Below are 20,293 nucleotides of genomic sequence, written 5' to 3' on the forward strand. Positions count from 1 at the left end.
CTTCGTCTGAGTTTATCGTATTTAGCTTCATTGATAGTGGTTTCCATCCATCTATCTCAAAGGACAATGGGTGATGATGATCATCGTCACCAGCCTGGGTGGAAGGTATGGAGATACTGAGATGCCCAGTCGTCAGGCTCCCCCTCTCGGCCTCACCAGTGTAGTCCAAAGAAAAGCTTATGAACCAACTTGGGTGCAGGAGCTGCCGGAAGGATGTTCAATAACGTCCAGTTGCTCCAATCCAGATTTGCTGTCTGGGTTTACTCCCATAACCTTAGTCTCTCCTGACACTCCCCGCAAGGCATTGGGGCTATTTACCCATAGCTGGGGATCTGATTCACAAGCACCAGGGTGTGTCCTCACACGAGTGGGCCTCCCTGCTATGTGTGCAGGGGCCAGACTTCCTCCCTGGCTACTGTAGTTTAGCCTGAGTCTGAAAGGAGTTCGGTTTCTGTGTGTCACCAGCAAGGAGGCTGATGCACCATCAATAACTCTCTCTGAGACGAAGGAACAAGAGTGGTTGACCACCATACTACATCCTGGAGACAGAGAGGCCGGGCTCAGACCTCAATCGCCTTTATACAGGGTTCTGTGGGAGGAGGCGCAGGAGCAGTCAGCAGGGGGCGTGTCCAGATAGGTATATGTAGTTCACCACAGAGGCAATACATAAGGCTATGTACCGGCAAGGTGAGACTTATACATTCAGCTCTCCTTTCAGTGGTGGAAGCTGAAAGTGAGAGTAGGGCGAGCACTACCCACTACACTACCGCACTAGACACATCACAACAGCCATTTTGACACCATCATCACTATCACATTACAAAATGGAAGCTTTCCTGAATAAGAAGACAAGACATAATTTCCATGTGTGCTGTGCTGTAAAGTATCTTTAACCAGGATGTTAGATACTATTGTAATGACGGTAAACTCTGCATGTATTAACAGTTAAAGGACACAGGAACATACACAAAATGCTGGAGGAACTCAGCAGGTCAGGCAGCATCCATAGAAATGAACGAACATCGACATTTCGGGCCAAGACCCTTCTTCAGGACTGTTGTCATTTGCCAGAATAAAAAAGGTGGGAAGAGGGGAAGAAGGATAGCTAGAAGATGATAGGTGAAGCTAGACAGGCAGGAAAAATAAAGGGCTGGAGATGAAGGAATCTGATTGGAGAGGACAGTGGAACATGGGAGAAATAGAAGTAAGAGGTGCATCAGTGGGAGGTTATAGGCAGGTGACAAGAGGTAAGAGGCCTGAGTGGGGAACAGAACAAGGGGGGGGGGGATATTTTTTACAAGAAGGAGAAATTTTGCTACTTTTGATTTTGTAATAGCCTTTGTTGATCTATCTAAAACTGGATCTAAACAAAAATTAAAATCTCCACCTATTAATATTTTATCGTGTGCATTAGCCAAATTCAAAAAGACCTCCTGTATAAATTTTACATCATTTTCAATAGGGCAGTTAGGGGGGAGGGGTTAAGGGGAGGGGGTAAGGGTTATATACATTGTTTTTTCATACTTTGTAACCATTTAAAAATGCAATAAAAAAAGTTTAAAAAAAAAGGAGAAATCAATATTCATGCCATCAGGTTGGAGACTACCCAGATGGAATATAAGGTGTTTCTCTTCCATCCTGAGTGTGGCCTCATCATGGCACTAGAGAAAGGCATGATCCAACATGTCAGAACAGAAATGGGAATTTGAGTTAAAATTTTGGGCCACTTTTTGGTTCTGCTTTTGACAGATGGGGCGGAGGTGCTCAATGAACAATTCCCGATTTACAACAGGTCTCACCAATATGGAGGAGGCTTCTACATTGAACACAGGACACAGCTTTGAACAAGGGCACTTATTTGAATTCCAACAAGGAATTCTCTAAATGTGATTTACCTGTAATGATGTTACTGTCCTCTAACCACATAACTTCTTTACATAACTTAATAATGAGTTGCCAAATTGCTTTCCCTCTGAAAAAAATGTCTGCAAACACTTATCAGAATTATACACAGCCTTTACTTCAGATTCAGCCTTTTTGTTGACAAGCATCTTAAGTCAATTTGACCTCATCAATTGTGCACACATCGTTGACTATGTACTTGTTTGTGATACTGAGAAACCCATAACTTTGACTTGACACCTTGTGACTCTTGAACAGTAGTTGAATCTTTATTATGCCAGGAATAGACTTATCATCATACATTATTTCAGCATCTATGAGTATGTCACTTTCTGTGATTACTTGATCGGCATCAATAGTTCTGACATGATTTTGAAATCGAACGTAATTTCTCTTTGGTTACAGACTGGGACTACTGCACTAAAGCGCAATTGATGAACCCTCATTACTGAAGCCTGTACCCCCCCACCCCATTGGTCTGAAGACCAACCCTCTTATCCAAAATAAATTTGCTTTCTTTCCTTAATCATTGATTTCCCATTCAGTTGCTGCCTCTATTCTCCCCTCCTTTTTGGGATAGACCAACCTAATTGTGTGTGAAGGTGACTTTGCATTACCAACTTTATATGAGTAAAAAGAGTGGTACAATATGGAACTAAAAGGTGTCCAGACAATATTAGCAAATTGATGATCCGCACTGATTGTGGAATAATTTGCTGCAAAATGTCTTTTAACAAACATTATAAAAGAAACATGATACAATAATCATTTGATGCTCTCAGGTTTGTAAAACCTGTTGTCCATTGGCAGAGACTAATTCTGCTAGCCTTTCATGAAAGGATCCATGTCAACTCCTCAATTACCCCAATCCATTTAAAATGATTGTAGATGCACACAAAAAAATGATCACGGCTCTTTCAACAAAACATTGAAGTGCTTGAGTTTGCCTTTTCCACAGTCACAGTGGTACCTTAGGTAAACATAGAAAAATCTTCCTACAATCTCCATCAACATCCAGTCTATTTGTAAAATCCATTCAATACGTTTCATATTGACAATTCTAGTGTGTTACAGAATGACTATAAAGCTTCATTTAGCAATTTCACTAGGCTGGCCCATCCTCTCAAAATGCATTCATAGAGCTGCTTTAGTAATATAAGAGGAACTTACATTATTAAAGCAGCTGGAGGAACTCAGAAGTTTGGGCAGCTATGGAGGGAAATAACAGTCCTCATTTCAGTCCAAGACCCTTCATCAGCATTGGAAAGGAAGAGAACAGAAGTCAGAATAAAGGGGTGGAGGAAGGCAGAGGAGCACGAGATGATAGGTCATTGGCTAATCCAAATGAGAAGGGGAAGGGTGGAAAATCCAGGCAACTCAGCTATCTCATTGGACAGTCACCAGACAACTTTATCTACGAGTTGAAGTGTAAAAATCAGACTTTCACACCCAATATCAGATGATTCATGTAGTAATCTAGACTCAGTACCAATTCCAGATGTGAACACTTCTACCCAAAGAACTTCTGTGGGCTTGTTACTCAATTATCACCTATTGTCCATGGTCACCCACTGTCATCCATTATAGTTATGGGCAACTCAAGAGTCTAATTACAGTAGCATATCATTCATTGCATCATACCCAAGGCTTTCAAAACCTGTCCTCAATAGTTCTTGAGGTTCACCATCTTCCATACTAACAGTGGAAGACTAAACTAATGGTCATGTGTAGCCTTCTCATAATGGAGCAACTTACAGATCTATCTATCTGCATTTTTTAGATTTCTCCCACACAAATGACACATAAAGTTATAGAGAAGTACAGCACAGAACAAGGCCCTTGGCCCATCTAGTCCATGCCAAAAACGTTTAAAACTGCTTACTCTCAACAACCCGCACCTAGACCATAGCCCTCCATATCTCTACCATCCATGTACCTATCCAAACTTTTCTTAAACATTGAAATTGAGCTTGCATGGGCCACCTATGCTGGTAGCTTATTTCACACTCCCATGACCCTCTGTGTCAAGAGGTTTTCCCTCATGGTCCTTTTCATCTTTTGCCCTTAACCCATGATCTCTTGTGCTAGTCCCACCCAACCTCAGTGGAAAAAGCCTGCTTGCATTTACTCTTTCCATACCCCTCATAAGTTTGCATACCACTATCAAATCTTCTCTCAATCTTCTACATTCTAAAGACTATTCTAACCTATTCAATCTTTCCTTATAACGCAGGTTTGCCCAGACCCAGCAACATACTTTAAAATTTTCTCAGTACTCGTTCAACCTTATTTACATCTTTCCTGTAGTTAGGTGACCAGAGCTACGCATGGTGCTTCAAACTCAACCTCACCAACGTCTTAAACTACTTCAACATAACATCTCATCTTCTGGAACCAATACATTGATTTTTGAAGGCCAAAGTGCCAAGTTTTCTTTCCAATCCTCTCTACCTGTGACACCACTTTCAACAAATTATGTACCTGTATTCCCAGATCCCTTTGTTCTACCACACTCCTCAGAGCCCTACCGTTCACTGTGTAAGACCTACCTTGGTTGGTCCTACCAAAGTGGAAAACCTCACATTTTTCTGCATTAAATTCCATCTGCCATTTTTCAGCCCATTTTTCCAGCTGATGTAGGTCCCTCTGCTGTCATCTGCCCTGACTCATTGCCTAATAGCAGATCCAGCATTGCATGCTCTCTCATAAGGACTTCAATGTACTGATAAAGGAAACTTTCCTGAATACATGTGACAAACCCTATCCTATCTAGTTCTCTTACAGTATACTGTATGATTCCTAGTCAATACCTCATGTTTCCTGCAACAGTCTGCAATCTCTTTACAAATTTGTTCCTCTAAATCCTTTGCACTGTTGGGTGGTCTGTAATATAGCACCATTAACATGGTCATACCTTTCTTATTTCATACCTCACTAGTCAAGTTCTCCAGTCTATCCTGATGGAGCACTGCTGTGGCATTTTCCCCAAATAATAATGCCACCCCTCCTCTTTTAATCCCTCCCACTCTGTCACGTTAAAGACAACAGAACCCCAAAAAATTGAGCTGCCAGTCCTGCCCCTCCTGCAACCAAGTCGTACTAATCGCTACAACGTCGTAATTCCAGGAGTTGATCCATGCCCTAAATTCATCTGCCTTTCCTACAATACTTTTTGCATTGAAATATACACAGTTCAAGACACTAATCACACCATGTTCAACCTTTGGATTCCTAACTTTGTCTGAGGTCTCACAACATCTTCCTTCACAACCTCTCCACTAAGCCCAATGATCCTAAATTCTTATGCCCTCCCTCCCACACCAACTCCTTAGCTGCATATTAAACTATATAATCTTCCTAGTTTTGCCCTCACTAGCACATGGCATGGGTAGCAATACTGTGATCAAAATCCTGGAAGGTGTGCCTTTAACTTAGCTCGTAACACCCTGAACACCCCATGCAGAAACTCGTCTCTTGTCCTACCATGCCACTGGTACCTACATGGACCAGGATCTCTGGCTGATCACCCTCCCACTTAAGAATATTGAGGACCCGATCCAAGATGTCCTAGGCCCTTGCTTTCTGGGAGACAACATACCATCCAGGAATCTTGATCTCAGCCACAGAACAAGATTCACTGTGATTTTCCTCTGTTAGGTCAACCTGTTGTTGAAGGGTATGATCACAGGGATACCCTGCACTGGCTCCTTAACCTCTTGCTACTTCTTGTCTGTCACCCAGTATCCTGCGTCCTGAACCTGGGATGTAATTACCTCTCTATGTGTCCTATCTATCACCCTTCAGTCTCCCAAATAATCCAGAATTCATACAGTCCCAGCTCCAACTCCTTTAGGCACACTGTTAGAAGCTGCAGCTGGATGAACTTCTCGCAGTGTAGTTGTCAGGGACACTGGAGGGCTCCCTCCCTTCCCATATCCCGCAAGAAGAGCATTCCACTATACTACCTGTTGTCTCTCTTGCCCAAGCTAAGCAGATATAAAGAAGGAAAAGAGAAAAGAAACTTAGTCTTGAGCTTTTCTTTTCTTTGATTTCTTCTGACTGAAGCCTTGAAGAGCTAAAGCCTCAAGATCACCACTCAGACTCTGTCCACTCAGACGATGGCCGTTGCACTTGCCCGCCTTCCTTTAATTTGCTCTGTTCGCTGGTCAAAGCTCTATTACGCTGCTGCAACCTTTTTTCTGCTCAAGTGTTTCACTGGGTATTTTGATGTACGTATTGTACATGTGATAAATAAATCTGAATCTGAATCTCCAATCTCAATCAGATATGTGATGCTAAAATCCTTTTATCTGACACTCGAGTTGCTTCAGAATCAGAATCAGTTTTATTAACACTAACGTACAATTTATTTTGCAGCAGCCGTGCAGTACAAGACATAAAAATAAATAAACTGGGCATGGGTCACAGACTCTTCACAAATCTGATGGAAGAGGGGAGAAGCTGTCCTTAAAACTTTCACTCTGGGACTTCAGGCTCCTATATCTTCTCCCTGTTGGTGGTAACAGTAAGGGGCCATGTCCCAGATGTTCTTTAAAGACTGTTGCCGTTTCTTGTGGCACCAGCTCTTGAACACATCCTCAATGGTGGGGTGTATTGAGCCCATGATGGAATTAGCTGCAACTACACAGGAAACACTGCTGCCATAGAAGATAAATGCTGTATTATCTGTAGTGGTTATAATTACGTGCAGATATCCCTTTGGTGAAATTTTAAGAGAAATTGTTTCCTCAGTATTAATGTTTGATCTTTGAGATTTCATCTTAGCTATGTGCCCTTTCTTTCAACATGAGTAATGCCTAGACTTTTCAAAGTGAAAAATGGCTATCAATATATCTATCACAATAACATGGCACTAACAATCTTATGATTCTGTCCTTGGCTCAAGACCAAAACTTTGTAAGTTGGACCTGGCATAGAAGGATATCCCTTTAGAACAGAGATGGAGAGGTATTTCTTTATCCAGAGGATGGTAAATCTATGGAATTCATTTGCCAGACAGCTGTGGAGGCCAAGTCATTAAGTATATTTAAAGCGGAGTTTGATAGGTTCTTGTTAGTAAGATGTCAAATGTTTTAGAGTGAAGGGCAAAGAATGAAGTTCAGAGGGATAATATATCCAGCATGGTGGAATGAATGGTGGAGCAGACTGAATAAGCTGAATGGCCTAATTCTGCTCCTATGTCTTATGGTCTATATCTTACACAGGATGGAGAACTTTTGTACTCATGGCTGTCATCTCTTAGAGGTTACAATCCTAGTTGCCACATAAAATGTAAGACTTGTCGTATTGAAAAACTTTGACTAGATATTTTATTCTCTTCAACCACACATCAACCTTTGGAAAGTCTCCAAAGAAATCTCCAAAATGGGAATCCTTTAATAGGTCTTTCATTTTGTCAATATAATTACTAAAAGTTTTGTACAAGTTTTAATTCATTGCAAAGTTTATAGCTCTTAGGTATTTTATTTTAGTCTAGGTTGATACATTACTTCAAACTCTGAACTACATCTAAAATGAGATATCTGTGGAGTTTCTACGTTAGAGAGTGCAATACACCTCTGAACCAATTTTGTAATATGGTTTGCTACATTCCCTCACGGTAGCTTTCAATCTCAGGAATATTATTGGCCATGAAAATTCTCTGTTTGCTCCATGCAAGATTGCAATGCTTCACATGCCTTTTTGTACACCCTGAAGCTTCCAGGAATGTCTCATTGTGCTTGAGCTGCAGTCCCTTTCTTTTCCCATTTAAACAGTGTCACAATTCACAAGCTGCCTGTTCCACGGGCTACAGATTTGCACCACCTTCCTTGCTTTAATTTGGCTCAATAATCAGTTAATGCAGATTTAAGAATGACTGCTGTCTTCACATGGCTGCCTGGAGCTCCTGTTTAAATCTGACCAACAAGACCGGCTGGAAATGGACTCAGAAGTCCATTTTCTGCCTTACTTGCTTCCATTTCTGCAACTAAGAAGTAAGAACATTGCTCTAAACATGGACATTTAAGACAAAGATCTTTTCTTGCCACTTCTGATCTCCTTTTGCCAATTGTAAAGTACCCTACAGTGGACTCAATATTGCTGGAATGCAGTTAAGTTCTATTTACAGGATCATAGGTCATAGAACCTTTATAGAACTGGTTTTATTGTAACGTTAACAGAAGGAATCCTCTAGGTAAGCTTTTTACATCATGAATATACTTCTTGTGATGACATGGCTTATTTACATAACTATACACAAATACCCCACACATTCTCTGGCCATTGCACTTCCTTCGCCCCCCCCCCCCCACCCCCCGATTTTACACACGATTATTGCAACAGCAGATATTTTAAACAGAATTGATTGTAAAGGTAACAACAAGCTGAGAGCAGGAAGGGGAAGGGAGCAGGTTGGCAAGCTTAGTGAAAGCAATATAACATTTTGGGAAGATTTGAAGAGTAATTACTAGGTTCACAACTTCAAATTAACTCCAGCACTCAGCATCCATCTGAGGTGGAGAAAAAACCTGACCTTCTTTGAAGTACTTAAGTATGTGGCATGTATTTTATGTGTATATGTATATATATTACCTGCATTGTTTGTGAATTTGCAACAATTTAAGTAAGTAACAAAGAGAATGATCAGAAGTTATTGATGACAATGCAAGGAGATTTCAGAATAAAAGTTATCCCCTTGATCTAGCCACAAGGGTGGTTTAGAAAACAATGTAGATCTCTGACAGCTTAACCACAAAACACAATAAATTATTATATGTTAGGTCCTGGCAGCTAATTTCAATACATCCCAGCTAATGAGCTGAGTTGAATCAACCTCCTGTATATATAGGTGGGGGAAGGGTCGCAAGGAATCACAGAGCACACACATTTTATTCAACTTATGCAAAACACTTTATAATTTGATCCTTTCTTTTCTTTTGCCTTTTATTTGAAATTTACAGTTGTATCTTTATTGAATGAGAATTTTATTTCGAGAATTCAGTAATTTGAGCCACAGCGGGAAACAACATGAAGATCAAGCCAAACAAACCCACTTGACCTCCTACATTGTCTTTAAAGGTTGCTCAGTTTCCTAATTCTAGCAACAAATTGTTCCCACTACAGCTTTGCAAACTTTTCAAATCCAGGAAGGTCACAAGCCCTTGCAAAGCCATTTAGCAAGGTCAGCTGATAATGAGCTGCAACTACTTTGCTTGCGATTTGCAGCTCAGAGGGATTAATTGTCCCTGCACTGTCTCATGCACGATCTAAGGCTGAATTGTCAAAATGATCCATGGCTTTCATCCCTAGGCCCATACTCTCATTATTAAGATGCTGTCTAATCGATACAAGCATTTTTACATTTTGCCCCTATAGTTCTATCAACCCTTATTATCTAATGACCAATATTTGGCTATTAAAGCCGTTTCAGGACACACGATGCCACTGACAATTTAAACATATAATGTCATTCATTTTTAATAAGACTTGGGTACTGCTTAAAATATTGAATATGCAAAGAGCTTTTTTATATTAGAAAACAGTGCTTCTACAGGAATTTACAGCATGTGACATAATTTTAACCATAATGGGAGGAAAAAATATCTTAACTATAAGAAATGTTACTACAGCAACATTCATATGAAATTTTGTACATTAAATGATGTAGGAAGAATTTGAATAACAAAATCACCCTTTTAAAGAAACCATTTGTGTGCTATCAGGCCAATAGTTCTAGCTGTAAAATCTGGAAAATGTCTACTTTTTTAAATGCTGAGAAATATTTCTTTGAAAGCCTGATCTGCAATGTAATAATTATCTTAAAAACAATGACAGAAATATAAAAGGAAATATGTCTGCTTAAAAAACTACTTCAGAGAAGATTTTTTGCCCATTTCAACTCAAATCACCTATTCTTCCTCATGTTCATTTTTTAAATGCTGAGACAAATCAATTTCTGACAAGTTTAGCATAAAGAATAAAATTGAATATCATTTGAACTACTTTTTCCAAAACTTATTTCTGAATGTGTATGGAATCCAGGTAGTTAGGCCCTTGGTGTGTTTATCACTGCACTTGACACAACGATGCAATGTTCACTGGACAACAAAGAATACTTTTGGTTGTATCTTTTGGATTTTGGGCTGCTAATCATGAAGATCACCATGAAATTTCCCTACCACAAACTTTTGTTTTTGAAATCACCTGTATCTGTTACTTTAATTCATAATTCCAGACAATTAAAATGTTGCCCACAATTTAAGCTGAAAAGTTTTCTATCTTGTCCAGGCACTCCTGGGCATGTTTAGGTAGGGTGGACACAGCATGGCAAGAGACCATAGAAATGCTATAAAATTCTAGAAAAGATTTTTATATATATGAGACAGATGTTTCCCAGAATAACTGATGCCATAATTAAGGAGAGCATTTTTTGGTCCACAAATCAAACAGATCATCAATGACAGGCAATTTGAAGTAATTCTAGTGGAACTGGAGAAAATTGCATGAAAGGCATTCAATGATGTTGTTGAAAATTTTCTCGGCAACCACAGAGAACCAAACTAAGTGCAGCTGGTTGATAACATGCTTCAAGAATATGAAACCATTGAGTGCAGTATGTCACTAAAGATTCATTTTCTGCATTCCCACATAGACTTCGCTACAATCTTGGTGCTGTCATTGTTGAGCATGGTGAAAAGTTTCACCAGGACATTGCAGTCATGGGCAACCAGAATCTATCAATCCTGACTGATTATTGTTGGGCACTTAAGCAAGAAGCCTCAGACACTGAGTACAAATGAAAATCATCAATAAAACATTTTTAGCTTAGCTGAACTATTGCAAAGCATCAGCACCATTATGCAATTAAACATATTATATTCAATAAAAGTTAATTTCTTGTTTCTCTAAATTCCTATGTGATATAAGTAGTCTCAAATTGTGTTCGGCTTCAAGCAGTCTATCATAAACAAAAAATAAAGTTCTGGGGAAGCAACACTTTTAAAAACATTCAGTTAGAATGCAGGCCAGTTTTAAAATGGACACAGAGCATTACACATACCATCACCAGCATATTAATATTGTAATAAATTAATCAGAAAGTAGTCCATATCAGTCTTCTCCAAGCAGAAAGAAGCAATTGACATAGGCTAATTTATTGTAATACAATATTGATGCAGGTAAGAACAAAATTGTGCAGTATTAAAATAAAATTTATATTTTAAGGCGTTCTTTGTTGCAGAAGAAAAATTAATTATTTCACAAATGCGAATGTTGCATCAAATCAGCAATTACAGGAAAATGAATACATTGGTACTTCAAAGTAAGCATACATTCTTAAAGTGAGATTCTGTCAATTGAATTCATGTTCATAAATAGATGGAAATGAGAAAAATGCATTATTTACTTCCTTTCACTATATTCCAAAGAATTGTACTGCTAATAAAGTGCCCTTGTTGTAAAGCAAGAATAATCAACTAATGTATTCACAAAGCTCCCAGAAATAGCTAAGTGACAATATGCAAAACATCATTTTTATTAAAAGAAATACTGATTGATAAATATTGCCCAAGGCACTGAGGATAATTCCACTTCTATTCTTCAAGATAGCTTAATGAAATGTCCTACACCCAGCTGAGGCATCGCTTATGTTCACTAGCCCAGCCGAAAGATGACACCTACACCATTGTAGCACTCCTTCAGAGCTTTCTTGGGCAGATAAAGCTGAAATGCCAGAGATAACCAAAAACCATTAACAGGAGACAACAGATAGTATGAACTCTCTTTGTTAAATGAGCTGATACCTAAGATTCCTAAGCCAAGCATCATCTTACTTGTCAATCAAGAGACCATTTTTCCATGTACATTCTCAGCATTTCTGCTATGTTTATTCAGAGTAATGCACTGATATATGATGCCACAGCAATTTACATGCCACCAGTAATCAACATATATTGTATAAAGCATTTTATATAATAGTATATTGCATAATTAGACTGTCAGATGATTTACTGTGAGCATATTGAAACATATTTCTGTATGACACTTCAGTGGTTGAACATGCTGTTTTCGGGCGTGGAGTACAGAATTGTAAGCAGATAGTTCTGGAAACATTTCTGTTTGTCTCTCCACAGCTACATGTTCCCAATGTCTTTTCCCAGCATCTGCAGTTTTTCTCAGATACTCATTTATCTCAGAATTGTTATTTTTTTTATCGTGCTTAAAGAGGTGAATCACCAATTGTTTTCACGGATTGACATTAATTGCCATCTCAAGTCATGATGAATCTACATTAACTTCCTGGGTTGCTATTAGTAAGTTAACAGAAAATTTACATTTACTCCAAAAATAGTTCCACCTATTGCTGTACTATAAATCATTGCATTGTGACTTCCATATTGATTGGAACCAGATTATCAAGTTTATTCTGCTGTGGAACAGTAGCTACATACATTTGTTTGAATGGAGAGGATCTGTCTAACAGACATTAAAGATGTGATTACAAAGATTCTTACATCTTTTAATTAATAAGATAAAAATGAAAGATTAGCTTTATTTGTTATGTGTACATCAAAACACACAGTGAAATGTGTCCTTTGTGTCAATGACCAGGATTTGGAGTATTTTTGGGATTTATCAATATAATCCAGGTCCCTGACAGAAATGACATGTATTAAAGACAAGGGGCATAGCAGATGGAGGAGCTAAATATTTTTCTGAATTGGTTTGTGTGTAGGACTAGTTCTGACCTGCATTAAAAGATGGCGGGTGTACTACATAAGGTCCTGCTGCCAAGTAAGTCCTCTCCAATTTCATGCGGGTTGGCTTTGGTTGACATCAGATGATCAGTGTAGCACTATACATGCTATGTAGTTCAGTGGTGAGCACTGAGTATGCTGTCAACAAGATATGGCCCACAATATTAAAAATCAATTCATTTATCGTGACTACATTGATGCAGACAGATCTGATCCCATTCAAAAGCAAATTGACCACAGCACTGCGAAGTAGGAGAACCAAGAAGAGAATTCCTCATGGGACACAGGAGACACTGTGTTTCAGGGGATGGAAACTGCTCTCTGAAGCTGTAAGTGTGGGGTCCAAAGTTTGTGCTTGACACCACAGTTGAGGAAATCTTGTTGGGACTGCATGAGAAATTGTATTTGGAAGGGAAGGACTGAGCTGTTTTGACCCATGTGGCAACCAAAAAACATAGATAAGACAAAGGAGACGATTCTACTGGAGGAGTGTGAGCACCTAGGTCCAAACTTAAAGGAATCCCAGAAAAAGGTAATAATCCCTGGATCACATACAAACTGGCATTGTTCCAACAAGATCACAAAGCTGAATCTGTTTTGCAAAGTTTTCTGTGAGAGAAATAGATTTCCCCTCATGGGATTCTGATACCAGAACTGGAATAAATGTTGCTGCACTCTTGGTATGGGCATCAGTTTAATTGTCCTAGTGAACCAAGTAACTGGGGCCCTACATAAAGCATAAACTAACAAAGGGGAGAGGGCAGGGTGAAGTGAGGGATTATCTAGGAAGTTAAAAAAAGTACTAATTTATAGCACAGGAGTACAGAAAGGAAAATTATATCCAGAATCTGTTATTAGAGTTAAAACAGGGAGAAATTATAAAGGGATGACACTGAAGATTTTATTTTTGAATGCATGCAGTACTTTTAGCGAGAAAGGGGATTTAATAGCACAGCAGAAATAAATAGGGGCAGGTTAATAACTATAATGGCTATTACTATGGTTGCAGAGTGAATAAATTTTGGAATTAAATAATTGAGGATACGTATCTTAGAGAAGAAATAGGGTTAGGCTGATGATAAAGAAATAGAAATAGAATTCAGAATTCTAATTAGAATAGAAGAGCAGATTATTATTTAAATGGTGAAAGATTGCAGCATGCTGTTGGTCAGAGGGACTTGGGAGTGCTTGTGCAATAATCGCAAAAAGTTGGCTTGCAGTTGCAACAGGTTATTCAGAAGGCAAACGGAATGTTGGCCTTCATTGCCAGAGGGATTGAATTCAAGAGCAGGGAGGTCATGCTGCAACTATACATGGTACTGGTGAGGCCGCACCTGGAGTACTGTGTGCAGCTCTGGTCTCCGTACTTGAGGAAGGATATACTGGCTTCGGAGGCAGTGCAGAGGAGGTTGACCAGGTTGATCCAGGGATGAAGGGGTTAAGCTATGAGGAGAGATTGAGTCTCCTGAGACTATACTCTCTGGAATTCAGAAGAATGAGAGGGGATCTTATAGAAACATACAAAATTTCACAAAATATCGTAGTGACATCAGCGGCAGGCTTTGGAGCGAAGGCTCCCGAGTTCGAATCCAGCCGGCTTCCTTACACGCTTTCATTCGTGCTGGGTTGAGTGACGAGCTAGCAACTCAGCCTCGTAAAAACAAGAAAGCCTGCTAGAAAAAAACACCATCACGACGGTGTCCCAATGACTCCACTCAGAGTTAAGGGCTTTCTTATTGCAAACAGCGGAGGGCATATTTACAAAATTAAGGGAGGGAAGTTTAGGGGAGACATCAGGGGTAAGTTTTTTTTACACAGAGGGTTGTGAGTACCTGGAATGACTTGCCAGGGATGGTGGTGGAGGCTAAAACATTAGGGGAATTTAGAGCCTCTTGGACAGGCACATGGATGAAAGAAAAATAGAGGGTTTTGGGTAGTGTGGGTTTAGTACTGTTTTTTTAAGGATTATATGGGTCCGCACAACATGGAGGGCTAAAGGGCCTGTACTGGGAATAGTGTTCTATGGTTCTATTTTGGAAGTGATAGATAAGATAAAAATAGAAAAGTTGTTTCCATTGGTAGGTGAGACTAGAACTAGGGGACATTGCCTCAAGATTCAGGGGAGAAGACTTAGGACGGAGATTAGGAGAAACTGATTTACCCGAGAATGTTGAATCTGTGGAATTCTCTGCCCAGGGAAGCAGTTGAGGCTTCTTCACTAAATATATTTAAGATACAGATAGACAGATTTTTACATAGTAGAGGAATTAAGGGTTATGGGGAAAAGGTAGGTAGCTGAAGCTGAGTTTATGGACAGATCAGCCATGATCTTATTGAATGGCGGGGCAGGCTCAATGGGCCAGATTACCTACTCCTGCTCCTATTTCTTATGTTCTTATTACTTGAAACTTACATCCATCCCACAACATGAACGAGTAAAAATCTTTGTGTTATGACTCTGTTGCAATGTACAAAGATGTGAATTTATAAGTCTAATGGCTTGTAGAAAGAAGCTGTCCCGTAGCTTGTCGATCCTTACTTTTATGCTGTGGTACCGTTTACCAGACGGAAGCAGCTGAAGCAGTTTATGGTTGGGGTGACGGGTGTCCCCAGTGATCTTCCAGGCCTTCTTTCAGCACCTGCTGATGTAAATGTCCTCAGGGGAGAGAGCTAGGCTGTCCATACCCTTTCTGAAGTGCCCAGTGATCAAGGTTGGTGCAGTTTCTGTACCAGGCCGTGATGCAGCCAGTCTGTATGCCTTCAATGGTGCCCCTGTAGAAGGTCTTGAGGTAAAGACAGTAGAAAGATGATAGCTCAGAATATTAAGAAATAGAATCAGTCTGAATGGGGCCAAGAAAAAGTAAAAGGCAAAAAATATTGGTGGGGGTGGGTGTGGTTGATTTCTATAGACTCCAAACTGTGAAGAAAATATAGGGCATAGTGTAAAGCAAGAACTTAGAAATGCAAATAACAGTAATACAATGGACACGAGGAACTTCATTCTATTTATAGAGCAGACAAAGCAAATTAATAATAAAAGTGAAGGTCAAGTACATTAAGTTTGTTAAAGCTGGTATTCTCCATTAATATGTCAAGAACCAACACATAAATAAACTGCTTCAGACCAACAGTGCACTAGAGAGTAGTAAATTAATAAATTGGTATTTAGGGTGACCTTAAGGAAGAGTGATCTTAATATGATAGGTCTTTATATAAGGGTTAGAAATGATATCATTCAATCTGAAACCAGGACCTTAAAGTTGAACTATGCAACTACAGTAAAATTCTCATCATTGCTATTTTAACTGTAGGAAATCCCAAGCATTCAGCTCACCAAGTTATGTTTGTCATCTTCTCCATTCACACACTAGTTCCCTGGTAACCAGTGCTCCCCTGTCATTCACCAGAATCCCAGCTTCCATTCTCCTCATAAACTTCTGCGGACCTTGTTTCCGATAAGCCTACCAGGTTGACTGTGACACTTACCTTTCTACTATGGAGCACCTATGTTTTAGTAAAGTAAATTCAAAGTTCAGAAATTTGCTAGACCAGTACTAAAGTGCCAACATTGCCAGATAAATGGAACTTTATTGGACAAATATATGAGGCAGGAGTTGGCTACGGTAGAGTGGGAAACTACATTAAAATATCTGCCAGTAAACAGTCAGTGACTAATAGTAAAGGAATTAATACATAGCTTACCTCTATGTAAACCACTTCAATACCAAAAATTCCAACAGTAAAATTGGTCCACATGCAGATAATGAAGAGATAAAGAAAGTATCAGATCAGAAGAAAAGACATACGAGGCTACCCAAAAGAGCATCAAGTTTGATCATTGGGAGAAGTTCAGAATTCAACAAAGGAGGAACAATACATTTATAAGTAAAGGGAAAATGGATTGTAAATAATCAAGAAATGCCAAAATAAATGGAGACACTTCAACAGATAAGAATGTTGAGTAAAATTTAATGTGGGTCTGCTATATATTTATAAAAGAAAATCATAACGAAGAAAAGGGGAATAATGGGAAATTAAACAAATATTTTGTGTTTGTCCTCATGGAAAAAGCACAGAAAATCTCCCTGAAGTAGTGGAGAACTATAGGTTTAAAGCAGGTGTGAGGGGCTGAAAAAGTTATCAGAATACTAAATGGATCAATAAAATTAAAAGAACTGAAATTTAAAAAGACTAAAGACCTGATGACTTATATCCCAAGGAATGGAATGAGATGACTTTGGAATTAATGCAACCACTGGTTGTAATCTTACAAAATCTCATTGATTCTAGATCAGATAACACAGATTAGAAATAGTCCAACTATTTATGAAAGGACAAAGAGAGTCAAGGGTAATTACAGACATGAGTAGCAGGGAAGTGCTGGAATCTAATCAGACTTGTAGCTGATATATTCTTATTTGTGGTTTGAATTTATGCCATGTTAATTTTTAATACCTTTTTATCTAGTTTCATTCCTACTTTCACATCCAAATGACTTCCATCAGCAGAGATATGAAATAACTGCTTTCCTTTGTGACAACTGACAGCAACAATTTTCATTAGTAGATGATTCACTTGAAGGTCTGGCAGTTTAATGTTCTGCAATTGGTGTACATAATGTTTTCTGTTCTATGTTGGAGAAATATTCAGCAGGTTAGGCAGCATTTCACAGAGCTGCCATCTCCCACCCCCCACCCCCCCATCTTCACCACATTCTACAGAGGATGTATTGAGAGCATCCTGAGCAGCTGCATCACTGCCTGGTTCAGGAATTGCACCATCTCGGATTGCAAGACCTTGCAGCGGATAGTGAGGTCAGCTGAGAAGATCATCGGGTTCTGTCTTCCCATGTTTCAGACATCTACATCACACACAGCACCCGCAAAGCTAACAGCATTTTGACGGACCCCACGCACCCCTCACACAAACTCTTCTCCCTCCTGCCATCTGGCAAAAGGTACCAAAGCATTTGGGCTCTCACGACCAGACTGTGTAACAGTTTCTTCCCCTAAGTCATTAGATTCCTCAATACTCAGGGTCTAGACTGATATTGTAATTCGTCCACTACTGTGCTTATTGTCTTATTCATTAATTATCGTACTGCCCTGCACTGTTCTGTGCACTTAATATAGCCCTGTGCAGGTCGATAGTCTAGTGCAGTTTTTATGTTGTTTTACATAGTCTAGTGTAGGGTTGTGCTGTCTCACATAGTCTAGTGAGGTTTTGTGTTGTTTCATGTAGTACCAGGGTCCTGGAGGAACATTGTTTCATTTTTACTGTGTACTGTACCGGGAGTTTATGGTCGAAATGACAACAAAAGCAATTTGTACTTGAACTTGCATTTTTCTATTCTCCTCCAAATTTGATCCTCTTTTCTTTCACATTGTTCCAAAATTACTCAGAGCAAGCTTGAGGAACAGTATGTCATTTCTGATCAGACTACTTTCACCCCTGGACTCAACAATTTCCACTTCTGATGAAAGGTCACCAAGCTGTAAAGCTAATTTGTACGTTTCTTTCTCCAGGTTTCCAGCATATGCAAAGTATTGCAACATTTTATTATTTTTCTTCATTACTGTCTGCTTCCATTTGCATTTATCTCCACCTATTTGCATCTCCAGACACGTCAGTTCAATTAACAAGCCTTCATCGTCATCTCTCATCCAGTGCAAGAACCCCTCAATCTCTTTTGCTCTCAACAGTATCACAGACATTCTGTTTGTTCTCTCAATCTCCACCCTTTTTCTGCTTGTTTGATTTTAATTTATCCTTGATCTGATGAAAGGGTGTTAAGTGTTAACTCTATATCTCTCTCTATAAATGTGGCCTAAACTGTTGAATATGTCTACAAGTTTCTGCTTTCATCATTACTCAGGTTGCAAACAAGAGGGATGAGGTTATTGAATTAATTCAATGGGCACCTGACCAAATAACCAACTGATAAAAAGGTCTTGTCATTAACTTCAGAAACAGGGCAGTGCTCGTACTTCCGTTCACATCAACAGTGTTGAGAACGTTGCACCTTGTGGTTTACCAGCACAGCACTTTCACTGGAGCTGCAACAATTTATTTTGCTTTCTATTATTGTTTTACCCGGTTTCATTTCAATGCATTGTGTAATAATATGATCTGTATGAACTGCACGGAAGGCAAGCTTGGTACATCGGTACATGAAACAATATAATAAACCAATTCAATTTCCAATTCCAAGTTGTGAAAAATCTCACTAAACATCTTGCTAATGAATTAATCAGATAGTGCATTAAGATACACACTCCTAATAGAAATCACTCAAATTCAATATTAAAGCAACTTAATTGTTTTTCTTCTCCTTTAGTTTTCCTTTCAATTTTCTTCCCTTGGTTTTTCTCAATTGTAGTGCACCTCCGTCAGTATATGTGATCTCACAAAAAGCTGTCCATTGCGTATAATTCTCACCAATAAATGCTGTTGTCTTCTTGAAATGTATATATAAATGTTCAGGATCACATAGACAGCAATGCTAGAATACATTGTACTCATGATTCTGGATACCAAGCACAATGACTGATAATAAAACTAATTCTGAGAGTTCACAACAGAGAATAAGCACTGAACCTTTCAGTTCATATGGCTTGACATCATACCATATAGTGGATTACCGTTGAGACATTGGGTAGAATAGCTCTTTAAAATATTGTTTTTTCACTTATTTTAGTATGACATCATTTAAAGGGAATTTATATCGCACTTCGCTTCTTTATATTAATTAATTCATAAACTTCATTCAGAAGCAACCATTCACCCTAGTGTCAATTCTCACACAAACAGGACTTACAACAGGACTCAAAATTCCACATTTAATTTAATAACATATTCTGCCTACTTGGCTGGAACAATAGTATTTCTTTTCAGGTAGGAAAGAAATTTTCATTGTTCTATATGTATATGATTTTTGTTCCATCCTTAACTTATTGGAGTTCTACCTTTTGAAGTAGGCCAACTTGTGGAAATCCCTTACCCATAATACTCAAAATGGAGGGGGAGCATTTGGGATGGTATTTTAACCTGAAATCCATTCAGACGGTCAGTGCAAATTGCACAAGAACACACATCTTCCAAATGTTCTTACCAATCTGACTTATTAGATCTCCTCCCTCATCCATGGAACAGACTGTGGGTGCCACATTGGAATAACATTTTCCATCTGAGAAAGGACCGACATGCTTGATCCTGAGGTTCAGCCGAAGTGGAGAAACTTCCAACACAGTGCTAAAGTTATGCAAACCATAAACTGCAGCACACATTCCAGGAATTATCCAGTTACTAAAATGAGCATGTTAACTTTCCCGATTTAACGATTCATTAAGTTAAAGGCATTCAGGATGATACTTAGTTTGAAATGGTAATGATTAGGCTGCAGAAAAAATACAGTTGAAGCTCACTTTGTTTACCTAACTCCAAGATTGGTAAAATATGCAAAAGTGCCTGAGATTCAACACTGGACTCTCAAATTATGATCAACTCAAATCCAGTATTTACTGGGCATGTTCCATGCATCCTGGAACTCCAACGGGAAGAAAATTAAACCAGGCCATAACAGAAAAGAAACATCTGTTTTAGACAATACCAAACATTACCAAGAACTTTGAGCT

The 20,293-nt window shown here is 39.0% G+C and overlaps 1 protein-coding gene across 6 annotated transcripts in view; it reads right to left on the reverse strand.

Moving 5' to 3' along the window:
- LOC132397270 (uncharacterized) overlaps positions 1–19,927 on the reverse strand; it is a 255,037-nt gene extending 235,110 nt beyond the window's left edge. For all 6 annotated transcript variants that reach the window (XR_009513323.1, XR_009513324.1, XR_009513325.1 and 3 more), the window contains exon 1: positions 19,771–19,927. The gene's annotated coding sequence lies outside the window, so the exon portion shown is untranslated. The remainder of the gene's footprint in view (positions 1–19,770) is intronic.
- Positions 19,928–20,293: the final 366 nt, after the last annotated feature.

The sequence above is a fragment of the Hypanus sabinus genome, chromosome 7 (assembly GCF_030144855.1).
Source record: "Hypanus sabinus isolate sHypSab1 chromosome 7, sHypSab1.hap1, whole genome shotgun sequence".
Taxonomy (NCBI): Eukaryota; Metazoa; Chordata; class Chondrichthyes; order Myliobatiformes; family Dasyatidae; genus Hypanus; species Hypanus sabinus.